Raw genomic sequence first — 14253 nt, 5'->3', positions numbered from 1 at the left:
AAGAATCTTTGTGTTCCCAACAAGCTAGGTGAAGGACGGCTTTCACACACACTAATCTCTCAGAACTGAGCATGTGGAGAGACGTTCGTTCAACTAGCAGAAAGGGAACGGGTTGCAGGTGTAACATTTACTCTGGTTTCTCAGTCTGTTTCCTAGTGCCGGTTTGAAGTTCTTGCAGTTTTCACTGTAAAACCGAGTTGGAGATAGTACCTCCCCATATATATGTATGCAGTGGAGTTTGCAACTGAAAAGAACCTTTGTGTTCCCAACAAGCTAGGTGAAGGACGGCAATCACACACACTTATCTCTCAGAACTGAGCATGTGGAGAGACGTTCGTTCATCTAGCACAAAGGGAACGGGTTGCAGGAGAAACTTTTCTGTGGTTTCTCAGTCTTTTTCCTAGTCCCGGTTAGAAGTTCCTGCAGTATTCACTGTAAAACCGAGTTGGAGCTAGTACCTCCCCTTATATATGTATGGAGTGGAGTTTGCAACTGGAAAGAAACTTTGTGTTCCCAACAAGCTAGGTGAAGGACGGCTTTCACACACACTTATCTCTCAGAACTGAGCATGTGGAGAGACGTTCGTTCATCTAGCACAAAGGAACGGGTTGCAGGAGAAACTTTTACTCAGGTTTCTCAGTCTGTTTCTTAGTGCCGGTTTGAAGTTCCTGCAGTTTTCACTGTAAAACCATGTTGGAGCTTGTACCTCCCCATATATATGTATGGAGTGTAGTTTGCAACTGAAAAGAAACTTTGTGTTCCCAAAAAGCTAGGTGAAGGGCGGATTTCACACACACTTATCTCTCAGACATGAGCATGTGGGGGACGTTCGTTCATCTAGCACAAATGGAACGGGATGCAGGAGAAAATTTTACTGTGGTTTCTCAGTCTGTTTACTAGTGCCGGTTTGAAGTTCCTGCATTTTTCACTGTAAAACCGAGTTGGAGCTAGTACCTCCCCATATATATGTATGGATTGGAGTTTGCAACTGAAAAGAAACTTTGTGTTCCCAACAAGCTAGGTGAAGGTCGGCTTTCACACACACTTATCTCTCAGAACTCAGCATGTGGAGAGACTTTCGTTCATCTAGCACAAAGGGAACGGTTTGCAGTGAAACTTTTACTCTGGTTTCTCAGTCTGTTTCCTAGTGCTGGTTTGAAGTTCCTGCAGTTTTCACTGTAAAATCGAGTTGGAGCTAGTACCTCCCAATATATATGTATGGAGTGGAGTTTGCAACTGAAAAGAAACTTTGTGTTCCCAACAAGCTAGGTGAAGAACGGCTTTCACACACACTTATCTCTCAGAACTGAGCATGTGGAGAGACGTTCGTTCATCTAGCACAAAGGGAACGGGTTGCAGGAGAAACTTTTACTCTGGTTTCTCAGTCTGTTTCTTAGTGCCGGTTTGAAGTTCCTGCAGTTTTCACTGTAAAACCATGTTGGAGCTTGTACCTCCCCATATATATGTATGGAGTGTAGTTTGCAACTGAAAAGAAACTTTGTGTTCCCAAAAAGCTAGGTGAAGGGCGGATTTCACACACACTTATCTCTCAGACATGAGCATGTGGGGGACGTTCGTTCATCTAGCACAAATGGAACGGGATGCAGGAGAAAATTTTACTGTGGTTTCTCAGTCTGTTTACTAGTGCCGGTTTGAAGTTCCTGCATTTTTCACTGTAAAACCGAGTTGGAGCTAGTACCTCCCCATATATATGTATGGATTGGAGTTTGCAACTGAAAAGAAACTTTGTGTTCCCAACAAGCTAGGTGAAGGTCGGCTTTCACACACACTTATCTCTCAGAACTCAGCATGTGGAGAGACTTTCGTTCATCTAGCACAAAGGGAACGGTTTGCAGTGAAACTTTTACTCTGGTTTCTCAGTCTGTTTCCTAGTGCTGGTTTGAATTTCCTGCAGTTTTCACTGTAAAATCGAGTTGGAGCTAGTACCTCCCAATATATATGTATGGAGTGGAGTTTGCAACTGAAAAGAAACTTTGTGTTCCCAACAAGCTAGGTGAAGAACGGCTTTCACACACACTTATCTCTCAGAACTGAGCATGTGGAGAGACGTTCGTTCATCTAGCACAAAGGGAACGGGTTGCAGGAGAAACTTTTACTCTGGTTTCTCAGTCTGTTTACTAGTGCCGGTTTGAAGTTCCTGCAGTTTTCACTGTAAAACCGAGTTGGAGCTAGTACCTCCCAATATATATGTATGGAGTGGAGTTTGCAACTGAAAAGAAACTTTGTGTTCCCAACAAGCTTGGTGAAGGACGGCTTTCACACACACTTATCTCTCAGAACTGAGCATGTGGAGAGACGTTCGTTCATCTAGCACAAAGGGAACGGGTTGCAGGAGAAACTTTTACTGTGGTTTCTCAGTCTGTTTCCTAGTGCCGGTTTGAAGTTCCTGCAGTTTTCACTGTAAAACCGAGTTGGAGCTAGTACCTCCCCATATATATGTATGGAGTGGAGTTTGCATCTGAAAAGAAACTTTGTGTTCCCAACAAGCTAGGTGAAGGACTTCTTTCACACACACTTTTCTCTCAGAACTGAGCATGTGGAGAGACGTTCGTTCATCTAGCACAAATGGAACGGGTTGCAGGAGAAACTTTTACTGTGGTTTCTCAGTCTGTTTCCTAGTGCCGGTTTGAAGTTCCTGCAGTTTTCACTGTAAAACCAAGTTGGAGATTGTACATCCCCATATATATGTATGGAGTGTAGTTTGCAACTGAAAAGAAACTTTGTGTTCCCAAAAAGCTAGGTGAAGTGCGGATTTCACACACACTTATCTCTCAGACATGAGCATGTGGGGAGACGTTCGTTCATCTAGCACAAAGGGAACGGGTTGCAGGAGAAACTATACTGTGGTTTCTCAGTCTGTTTCCTAGTGCCGGTTTGAAGTTCCTGCAGTTTTCACTGTAAAACCGAGTTGGAGCTAGTACCTCCCCATATATATGTTTGGAGTGGTGTTTGCAACTGAAAAGAATCTTTGTGTTCCCAACAAGCTAGGTGAAGGACGGCTTTCACACACACATATATCTCAGAAATGAGCATTTGTAGAGACGTTCGTTCATCTAGCACATAGGAAACGGGTTGCAGGAGAAACTTTTACTCTGGTTTCTCAGTCTGTTTCCTAGTGCTGGTTTGAATATCCTGCAGTTTTCACTGTAAAACCGAGTTGGAGCTAGTACCTCCCAATATATATGTATGGAGTGGAGTTTGCAACTGAAAAGAACCTTTGTGTTCCCAACAAGCTAGGTGAAGTACGGCAATCACACACACTTATCTCTCAGAACTGAGCATGTGGAGAGACGTTCGTTCATCTAGCACAAAGGGAACGGGTTGCAGGAGAAACTTTTCTGTGGTTTCTCAGTCTTTTTCCTAGTCCCGGTTAGAAGTTCCTGCACTTTTCACTGTAAAACCGAGTTGGAGCTAGTACCTCCCCATATATATGTATGGAGTGGAGTTTGCAACTGGAAAGAAACTTTGTGTTCCCAACAAGCTAGGTGAAGGACGGCTTTCACACACACTTATCTCTCAGAACTGAGCATGTGGAGAGACGTTCGTTCATCTAGCACAAAGGGAACGGGTTGCAGGAGAAACTTTTACTGTGGTTTCTCAGTCTGTTTCCTAGTGCCGGTTTGAAGTTCCTGCAGTTTTCACTGTAAAACCGAGTTGGAGCTAGTACCTCCCCATATATATGTATGGAGTGGAGTTTGCATCTGAAAAGAATCTTTGTGTTCCCAACAAGCTAGGTGAAGGACGGCTTTCACACACACTTTTCTCTCAGAACTGAGCATGTGGAGAGACGTTCGTTCATCTAGCACAAATGGAACGGGTTGCAGGAGAAACTTTTACTGTGGTTTCTCAGTCTGTTTCCTAGTGCCGGTTTGAAGTTCCTGCAGTTTTCACTGTAAACACGAGTTGGAGCTAGTACCCCCCCATATATATGTATGGAGTGGAGTTTGCAACTGAAAAGAATCTATGTGTTCCCAACAAGCTAGGTGAAGGACGGCTTTCACACACAATTATCTCTCAGAACTGAGCATGTGGAGAGACGTTCGTTCATCTAGCACAAAGGGAACGGGTTGCAGGAGAAACTTTTACTCTGGTTTCTCAGTCTGTTTCCTAGTGCCGGTTTGAAGTTCCTGCAGTTTTCACTGTAAAACCGAGTTGGAGCTAGTACCTCCCCATATATATGTATGGAGTGGAGTTTGCAACTGAAAAGAAACTTTGTGTTCCCAACAAGATAGGTGAAAGACTGCTTTCCAAAACAATTATCTCTAAGAACTTAGCATGTGGAGAGACGTTCTATCATCTAGCACAAATGGAACGGGTTGCAGGAGAAATTATACTGTGGTTTCTCAGTCTGTTTCCTAGTGCCTGTTTGAAGTTCTTGCAGTTTTCACTGTAAAACAGAGTTGGAGATAGTACCTCCCAATATATATGTATGGATTGGTGTTTGCAACTGAAAAGAAACTTTGTGTTCCAAACAAGCTAGGTGAAGTACGGCTTTCACACACACTTATCTCTCAGAACTGAGCATGTGGAGAGACGTTCGTTCATCTAGCACAAAGGGAATGGGTTGCAGGAGAAACTTTTACTCTGGTTTCTGAGTCTGTTTCCTAGTGCCGGTTTGAAGTTCTTGCAGTTTTCACTGTAAAACCGAGTTGGAGATAGTACCTCCCAATATATAAGTATGGAGTGGAGTTTGCAACTGAAAAGAATCTTTGTGTTCCCAACAAGCTAGGTGAAGGGCGGCTTTCACACACACTAATCTCTCAGAACTGAGCATGTGGAGAGACGTTCGTTCAACTAGCAGAAAGGGAACGGGTTGCATGTGTAACATTTACTCTGGTTTCTCAGTCTGTTTCCTAGTGCCGGTTTGAAGTTCTTGCAGTTTTCACTGTAAAACCGAGTTGGAGATAGTACCTCCCCATATATATGTATGCAGTGGAGTTTGCAACTGAAAAGAACCTTTGTGTTCCCAACAAGCTAGGTGAAGGACGGCAATCACACACACTTATCTCTCAGAACTGAGCATGTGGAGAGACGTTCGTTCATCTAGCACAAAGGGAACAGGTTGCAGGAGAAACTTTTCTGTGGTTTCTCAGTCTTTTTCCTAGTCCCGGTTAGAAGTTCCTGCAGTTTTCACTGTAAAACCGAGTTGGAGCTAGTACCTCCCCATATATATGTAAGGAGTGGAGTTTGCAACTGGAAAGAAACTTTGTGTTCCCAACAAGCTAGGTGAAGGACGGCTTTCACACACACTTATCTCTCAGAACTGAGCATGTGGAGAGACGTTCGTTCATATAGCACAAAGGGAACGGGTTGCAGGAGAAACTTTTACTGTGGTTTCTCAGTCTGTTTCCTAGTGCCGGTTTGAAGTTCCTGCAGTTTTCACTGTAAAACCATGTTGGAGCTTGTACCTCCCCATATATATGTATGGAGTGTAGTTTGCAACTGAAAAGAAACTTTGTGTTCCCAAAAAGCTAGGTGAAGGGCGGATTTCACACACACTTATCTCTCAGACATGAGCATGTGGGGAGACGTTCGTTCATCTAGCACAAATGGAACGGGATGCAGGAGAAAATTTTACTGTGGTTTCTCAGTCTGTTTACTAGTGCCGGTTTGAAGTTCCTGCATTTTTCACTGTAAAACCGAGTTGGAGCTAGTACCTCCCCATATATATGTATGGATTGGAGTTTGCAACTGAAAAGAAACTTTGTGTTCCCAACAAGCTAGGTGAAGGTCGGCTTTCACACACACTTATCTCTCAGAACTCAGCATGTGGAGAGACTTTCGTTCATCTAGCACAAAGGGAACGGTTTGCAGGGAAACTTTTACTCTGGTTTCTCAGTCTGTTTCCTAGTGCTGGTTTGAAGTTCCTGCAGTTTTCACTGTAAAATCGTGTTGGAGCTAGTACCTCCCAATATATATGTATGGAGTGGAGTTTGCAACTGAAAAGAAACTTTGTGTTCCCAACAAGCTAGGTGAAGAACGGCTTTCACACACACTTATCTCTCAGAACTGAGCATGTGGAGAGACGTTCGTTCATCTAGCACAAAGGGAACGGGTTGCAGGAGAAACTTTTACTCTGGTTTCTCAGTCTGTTTACTAGTGCCGGTTTGAAGTTCCTGCAGTTTTCACTGTAAAACCGAGTTGGAGCTAGTACCTCCCCATATATATGTTTGGAGTGGTGTTTGCAACTGAAAAGAAACTTTGTGTTCCCAACAAGCTAGGTGAAGGACGGCTTTCACACACACATATATCTCAGAAATGAGCATTTGGAGAGACGTTCGTTCATCTAGCACATAGGAAACGGGTTGCAGGAGAAACTTTTACTCTGGTTTCTCAGTCTGTTTCCTAGTGCTGGTTTGAAGATCCTGCAGTTTTCACTGTAAAACCGAGTTGGAGCTAGTACCTCCCAATATATATGTATGGAGTGGAGTTTGCAACTGAAAAGAAACTTTGTGTTCCCAACAAGCTAGGTGAAGGACGGCTTTCACACACACTTATCTCTCAGAACTGAGCATGTGGAGAGACGTTCGTTCATCTAGCACAAAGGGAACGGGTTGCAGGAGAAACTATACTGTGGTTTCTCAGTCTGTTTCCTAGTGCCGGTTTGAAGTTCCTGCAGTTTTCACTGTAAAACCGAGTTGGAGCTAGTACCTCCCCATATATATGTATGGAGTGGAGTTTGCAACTGAAAAGAAACTTTGTGTTCCCAACAAGCTAGGTGAAGGACGGCTTTCACACACACTTATCTCTCAGAACTGAGCATGTGGAGAGACGTTCGTTCATCTAGCACAAAGGGAACGGGTTGCAGGAGAAACTTTTACTGTGGTTTCTCAGTCTGTTTCCTAGTGCCGGTTTGAAGTTCCTGCAGTTTTCACTGTAAAACCGAGTTGGAGCTAGTACCTCCCCATATATATGTATGGAGTGGAGTTTGCATCTGAAAAGAAACTTTGTGTTCCCAACAAGCTAGGTGAAGAACGGCTTTCACACACACTTTTCTCTCAGAACTGAGCATGTGGAGAGACGTTCGTTCATCTAGCACAAATGGAACGGGTTGCAGGAGAAACTTTTACTGTGGTTTCTCAGTCTGTTTCCTAGTGCCGGTTTGAAGTTCCTGCAGTTTTCACTGTAAAACCGAGTTGGAGCTAGTACCTCCCCATATATATGTATGGAGTGGAGTTTGCAACTGAAAAGAAACTTTGTGTTCCCAACAAGATAGGTGAAGGACGGCTTTCACACACATTTTTCTCTCAGAACTGAGCATGTGGAGAGACGTTCGTTCATCTAGCACAAATGGAACGGGTTGCAGGAGAAACTTTTACTGTGGTTTCTCAGTCTGTTTCCTAGTGCCGGTTTGAAGTTCCTGCAGTTTTCACTGTAAAACCAAGTTGGAGCTTGTACCTCCCCATATATATGTATGGAGTGTAGTTTGCAACTGAAAAGAAACTTTGTGTTCCCAAAAAGCTAGGTGAAGGGCGGATTTCACACACACTTATCTCTCAGACATGAGCATGTGGGGAGACGTTCGTTCATCTAGCACAAATGGAACGGGTTGCAGGAGAAAATTTTACTGTGGTTTCTCAGTCTGTTTCCTAGTGCCTGTTTGAAGTTCTTGCAGTTTTCACTGTAAAACAGAGTTGGAGATAGTACCTCCCAATATATATGTATGGAGTGGTGTTTGCAACTGAAAAGAAACTTTGTGTTCCCAACAATCTAGGTGAAGGACGGCTTTCACACACACTTATCTCTCAGAAATGAGCATGTGGAGAGACGTTCGTTCATCTAGCACAAAGGGAACGGGTTGCAGGGGAAACTTTTACTGTGGTTTCTCAGTCTGTTTCCTAGTGCCGGTTTGAAGTTCCTGCAGTTTTCACTGTAAAACCGAGTTGGAGCTAGTACCTCCCCATATATATGTATGCAGTGGAGTTTGCATCTGAAAAGAAACTTTGTGTTCCCAACAAGCTAGGTGAAGGACGGCTTTCACACACACTTTTCTCTCAGAACTGAGCATGTGGAGAGACGTTCGTTCATCTAGCACAAATGGAACGGGTTGCAGGAGAAACTTTTACTGTGGTTTCTCAGTCTGTTTCCTAGTGGCGGTTTGAAGTTCCTGCAGTTTTCACTGTAAAACCGAGTTGGAGCTAGTACCTCCCCATATATATGTATGGAGTGGAGTTTGCAACTGAAAAGAAACTTTGTGTTCCCAACAAGATAGGTGAAGGACGGCTTTCACACACACTTATCTCTCAAAACTGAGCATGTGGAGAGACGTTCGTTCATCTAGCACAAAGGGAACGGGTTGCAGGAGAAACTTTTACTCTGGTTTCTCAGTCTGTTTCCTAGTGCCGGTTTGAAGTTCCTGCAGTTTTCACTGTAAAAGCGTGTTGGAGCTAGTACCTCCCCATTTATATGTATGGAGTGGAGTTTGCATCTGAAAAGAAACTTTGTGTTCCCAACAAGCTAGGTGAAGGACGGCTTTCACACACACTTTTCTCTCAGAACTGAGCATGTGGAGAGACGTTCGTTCATCTAGCACAAATGGAACGGGTTGCAGGAGAAACTTTTACTGTGGTTTCTCAGTCTGTTTCCTAGTGCCGGTTTGAAGTTCCTGCAGTTTTCACTGTAAAACCGAGTTGGAGCTAGTACCTCCCCATATATAAGTATGGAGTGGAGTTTGCAACTGAAAAGAAACTTTGTGTTCCCAACAAGCTAGGTGAAGGACGGCTTTCACACACACTTATCTCTCAGAACTGAGCATGTGGAGAGACGTTCGTTCATCTAGCACAAAGGGAACGGGTTGCAGGAGAAATTTTTTCTCTGGTTTCTCAGTTTGTTTCCTAGTGCCGGTTTGAAGTTCTTGCATTTTTCACTGTAAAACCGAGTTGGAGATAGTACCTCCCCATATATATGTATGGAGTGGAGTTTGCAACTGAAAAGAAACTTTGTTTTAACAACAAGCTAGGTGAAGGACGGCTTTCACACACACTTATCTCTCAGAACTGAGCATGTGGAGAGACGTTCGTTCATCTAGCACAAAGGAAATGGGTTGCAGGAGAAACTTTATTGTGGTTTCTTAGTCTGATTCCTAGTGCCGGATTGACGTTCCTGCAGTTTTCATTGTAAACACGATTTGGAGCTAGTACCCCCCCATATATATGTATGGAGTGGAGTTTACAACTGAAAAGAAACTATGTGTTCCCAACAAGCTAGGTGAAGGACGGCAATCACAAACACTTATCTCTCAGAATTGAGCATGTGGAGAGACGTTCGTTCATGTAGCACAAAGGGAACGGGTTGCAGGAGAAACTTTTCTGTGGTTTCTCAGTCTTTTTCCTAGTCCCGGTTAGAAGTTCCTGCAGTTTTCACTGTAAAACCGAGTTGGAGCTAGTACCTCCCCATATATATGTATGGAGTGGAGTTTGCAACTGGAAAGAAACTTTGTGTTCCCAACAAGCTAGGTGAAGAACGGCTTTCACACACACTTATCTCACAGAACTGAGCATGTGGAGAGACGTTCGTTCATCTAGCACAAATGGAACGGGTTGCAGGAGAAACTTTTACTCTGGTTTCTCAGTCTGTTTACTAGTGCATGTTTGAAGTTCCTGCAATTTTCACTGTAAAACAGGGTTGGAGCTAGTACCTCCCCATATATATGTTTGGAGTGGTGTTTGCAACTGAAAAGAAACTTTGTGTTCCCAACAAGCTAGGTGAAGGACGGCTTACACACACACATATATCTCAGAAATGAGCATTTGGAGAGACGTTCGTTCATCTAGCACATAGGAAACGGGTTGCAGGAGAAACTTTTACTCTGGTTTCCCAGTCTGTTTCCTAGTGCTGGTTTGAAGATCCTGCAGTTTTCACTGTAAAACCGAGTTGGAGCTAGTACCTCCCAATATATATGTATGGAGTGGAGTTTGCAACTGAAAAGAAACTTTGTGTTCCCAACAAGCTAGGTGAAGGACGGCTTTCACACACACTTATCTCTCAGAACTGAGCATGTGGAGAGACGTTCGTTCATCTAGCACAAAGGGAACGGGTTGCAGGAGAAACTATACTGTGGTTTCTCAGTCTGTTTCCTAGTGCCGGTTTGAAGTTCCTGCAGTTTTCACTGTAAAACCGAGTTGGAGCTAGTACCTCCCCATATATACGTATGGAGTGGAGTTTGCAACTGAAAAGAAACTTTGTGTTCCCAACAAGCTAGGTGAAGGACGGCTTTCACACACACTTATCTCTCAGAACTGAGCATGTGGAGAGACGTTCGTTCATCTAGCACAAAGGGAACGGGTTGCAGGAGAAACTTTTACTGTGGTTTCTCAGTCTGTTTCCTAGTGCCGGTTTGAAGTTCCTGCAGTATTCACTGTAAAACCGAGTTGGAGCTAGTACCTCCCCATATATATGTATGGAGTGGAGTTTGCATCTGAAAAGAAACTTTGTGTTCCCAACAAGCTAGGTGAAGGACGGCTTTCACACACACATTTCTCTCAGAACTGAGCATGTGGAGAGACGTTCGTTCATCTAGCACAAATGGAACGGGTTGCAGGAGAAACTTTTACTGTGGTTTCTCAGTCTGTTTCCTAGTGCCGGTTTGAAGTTCCTGCAGTTTTCACTGTAAAACCGAGTTGGAGCTAGTACCTCCCCTTATATATGTATGGAGTGGAGTTTGCAACTGAAAAGAAACTTTGTGTTCCCAAAGAGCTAGGTGAAGGACGGCTTTCACACACACTTATCTCTCAGAACTGAGCATGTGGAGAGACGTTCGTTCATCTAGCACAATGGGAACGGGTTGCAGGAGAAACTATACTGTGGTTTCTCAGTCTGTTTCCTAGTGCCGGTTTGAAGTTCCTGCAGTTTTCACTGTAAAACCGAGTTGGAGCTAGTACCTCCCCATATATATGTATGGAGTGGAGATTGCAACTGAAAAGAAACTTTGTGTTCCCAACAAGCTAGGTGAAGGACGGCTTTCACACACACTTATCTCTCAGAACTGAGCATGTGGAGAGACGTTCGTTCATCTAGCACAAAGGGAACGGCTTGCAGGAGAAACTTTTACTGTGGTTTCTCAGTCTGTTTCCTAGTGCCGGTTTGAAGTTCCTGCAGTTTTCACTGTAAAACCGAGTTGGAGCTAGTACCTCCCCATATATATGTATGGAGTGGAGTTTGCAACTGAAAAGAATCTTTGTGTTCCCAAAGAGCTAGGTGAAGGACGGCTTTCACACACACTTATCTCTCAGAACTGAGCATGTGGAGAGACGTTCGTACATCTAGCACAAAGGGAACGGGTTGCAGGAGAAACTTTACTGTGGTTTCTTAGTCTGTTTCCTAGTGCCGGTTTGAAGTTCCTGCAGTTTTCACTGTAAACACGAGTTGGAGCTAGTACCCCCCCATATATATGTATGGAGTGGAGTTTGCAACTGAAAAGAAACTATGTGTTCCCAACAAGCTAGGTGAAGGACGGCTTTCACACACAATTATCTCTCAGAACTGAGCATGTGGAGAGACGTTCGTTCATCTAGCACAAAGGGAACGGGTTGCAGGAGAAACTTTTACTCTGGTTTCTCAGTCTGTTTCCTAGTGCCGGTTTGAAGTTCCTGCAGTTTTCACTGTAAATCCGAGTTGGAGCTAGTACCTCCCCATATATATGTATGGAGTGAAGTTTGCAACTGGAAAGAAACTTTGTGTTCCCAACAAGCTAGATGAAGGACGGCTTTCACACACACTTATCTCTCAGAACTGAGCATGTGGAGAGACGTTCGTTCATCTAGCACAAAGGGAACGGGTTGCAGGAGAAACTTTTACTCTGGTTTCTCAGTCTGTTTCCTAGTGCCGGTTTGAAGTTCCTGCAGTTTTCACTGTAAAACCAAGTTGGAGCTTGTACCTCCCCATATATATGTATGGAGTGTAGTTTGCAACTGAAAAGAAACCTTGGGTTCCCAAAAAGCTAGGTGAAGGGCGGATTTCACACACACTTATCTCTCAGACATGAGCATGTGGGGAGACGTTCGTTCATCTAGCACAAATGGAACCGGTTGCAGGAGAAACTTTTACTGTGGTTTCTCAGTCTGTTTACTAGTGCCGGTATGAAGTTCCTGCATTTTTCACTGTAAAACCGAGTTGGAGCTAGTACCTCCCCATATATATGTATGGATTGGAGTTTGCAACTGAAAAGAAACTTTGTGTTCCCAACAAGCTAGGTGAAGGTCGGCCCTCACACACACTTATCTCTCAGAACTTAGCATGTGGAGAGACTTTCGTTCATCTAGCAAAAAGGGAACGGGTTGCAGGAGAAACTTTTACTCTGGTTTCTCAGTCTGTTTACTAGTGCCCGTTTTAAGTTCCTGCAGTTTTCACTGTAAAACAGAGTTGGAGCTAGTACCTCCCCATATATATGTATGGAGTGGTGTTTGCAACTGAAAAGAAACTTTGTGTTCCCAACAAGCTAGGTGAAGGACGGCTTTCACACACACATATCTCTCAGAAATGAGCATTTGGAGAGACGATCGTTCATCTAGCACATAGGAAACGGGTTGCAGGAGAAACTTTTACTCTGGTTTCTCAGTCTGTTTCCTAGTGCTGGTTTGAAGTTCCTGCAGTTTTCACTGTAAAATCGTGTTGGAGCTAGTACCTCCCAATATATATGTATGGAGTGGAGTTTGCAACTGAAAAGAAACTTTGTGTTCCCAACAAGCTAGGTGAAGTACGGCTTTCACACACACTTATCTCTCAGAACTGAGCATGTGGAGAGACGTTCGTTCATCTAGCACAAAGGGAACGGGTTGCAGGAGAAACTTTTACTCTGGTTTCTCAGTCTGTTTACTAGTGCCGGTATGAAGTTCCTGCAGTTTTCACTGTAAAACAGAGTTGGAGCTAGTACCTCCCCATATATATGTTTGGAGTGGTGTTTGCAACTGAAAAGAAACTTTGTGTTCCCAAAAACCTAGGTGAAGGACGGCTTTCACACACACATATATCTCAGAAATGAGCATTTGGAGAGACGTTCGTTCATCTAGCACATAGGAAACGGGTTGCAGGAGAAACTTTTACTCTGGTTTCTCAGTCTGTTTCCTAGTGCTGGTTTGAAGATCCTGCAGTTTTCACTGTAAAACCGAGTTGGAGCTAGTACCTACCAATATATATGTATGGAGTGGAGTTTGAAACTGAAAAGAAACTTTGTGTTCCCAACAAGCTAGGTGAAAGACGGCTTTCACACACACTTATCTCTCAGAACTGAGCATGTGGAGAGACGTTCGTTCATCTAGCACAAACGGAACGGGTTGCAGGGGAAACTTTTACTGTGGTTTATCAGTCTGTTTCCTAGTGCCGGTTTGAATTTCCTGCAGTTTTCACTGTAAAACCGAGTTGGAGCTAGTACCTCCCCATATATATGTATGGAGTGGAGTTTGCAACTGAAAAGAAACTTTGTGTTCCCAACAAGCTAGGTGAAGGACGGCTTTCACACACACTTATCTCTCAGAACTGAGCATGTGGAGAGACGTTCGTTCATCTAGCACAAAGGGAACGGGTTGCAGGAGAAACTATACTGTGGTTTCTCAGTCTGTTTTCTAGTGCCGGTTTGAAGTTCCTTCAGTTTTCACTGTAAAATCGAGTTGGAGCTTGTACCTCCCCATATGTATGTATGGAGTGGAGATTGCAACTGAAAAGAATCTTTGTGTTCCCAACAAGCTAGGTGAAGGACGGCTTTCACACACACTAATCTCTCAAAACTGAGCATGTGGAGAGACGTTCGTTCATCTAGCACAAAGGGAACGGGTTGCAGGAGAAACTTTTACTCTGGTTTCTCAGTCTGTTTCCTAGTGCCGGTTTGAAGTTCTTGCAGTTTTCACTGTAAAACCGAGTTGTGGCTAGTACCTCCCCATATATATGTATGGAGTGGAGTTTGCAACTGAAAAGAAACTTTGTGTTCCAAACAAGCTAGGTGAAGGACGGCTTTCACACACACTTTTCTCTCAGAACTGAGCATGTGGAGAGACGTTCGTTCATCTAGCACAAATGGAACGGGTTGCAGGAGAAACTTTTACTGTGGTTTCTCAGTCTGTTTCCTAGTGCCGGTTTGAAGTTCCTGCAGTTTTCACTGTAAACCCGTGTTGGAGCTAGTACCTCCCCATATATATGTATGGAGTGGAGTTTGCAACTGAAAAGAAACTTTGTGTTCCCAACAAGCTAGGTGAAGGACGGCTTTCACACACACTTATCTCTCATAAATGAGCATGTGGA

This window comes from Camelus dromedarius, unplaced genomic scaffold (assembly GCF_036321535.1).
Source record: "Camelus dromedarius isolate mCamDro1 unplaced genomic scaffold, mCamDro1.pat HAP1_SCAFFOLD_120, whole genome shotgun sequence".
In the NCBI taxonomy this organism is placed as follows: domain Eukaryota; kingdom Metazoa; phylum Chordata; class Mammalia; order Artiodactyla; family Camelidae; genus Camelus; species Camelus dromedarius.
Note: the sequence above shows the minus strand (reverse complement) of the source record.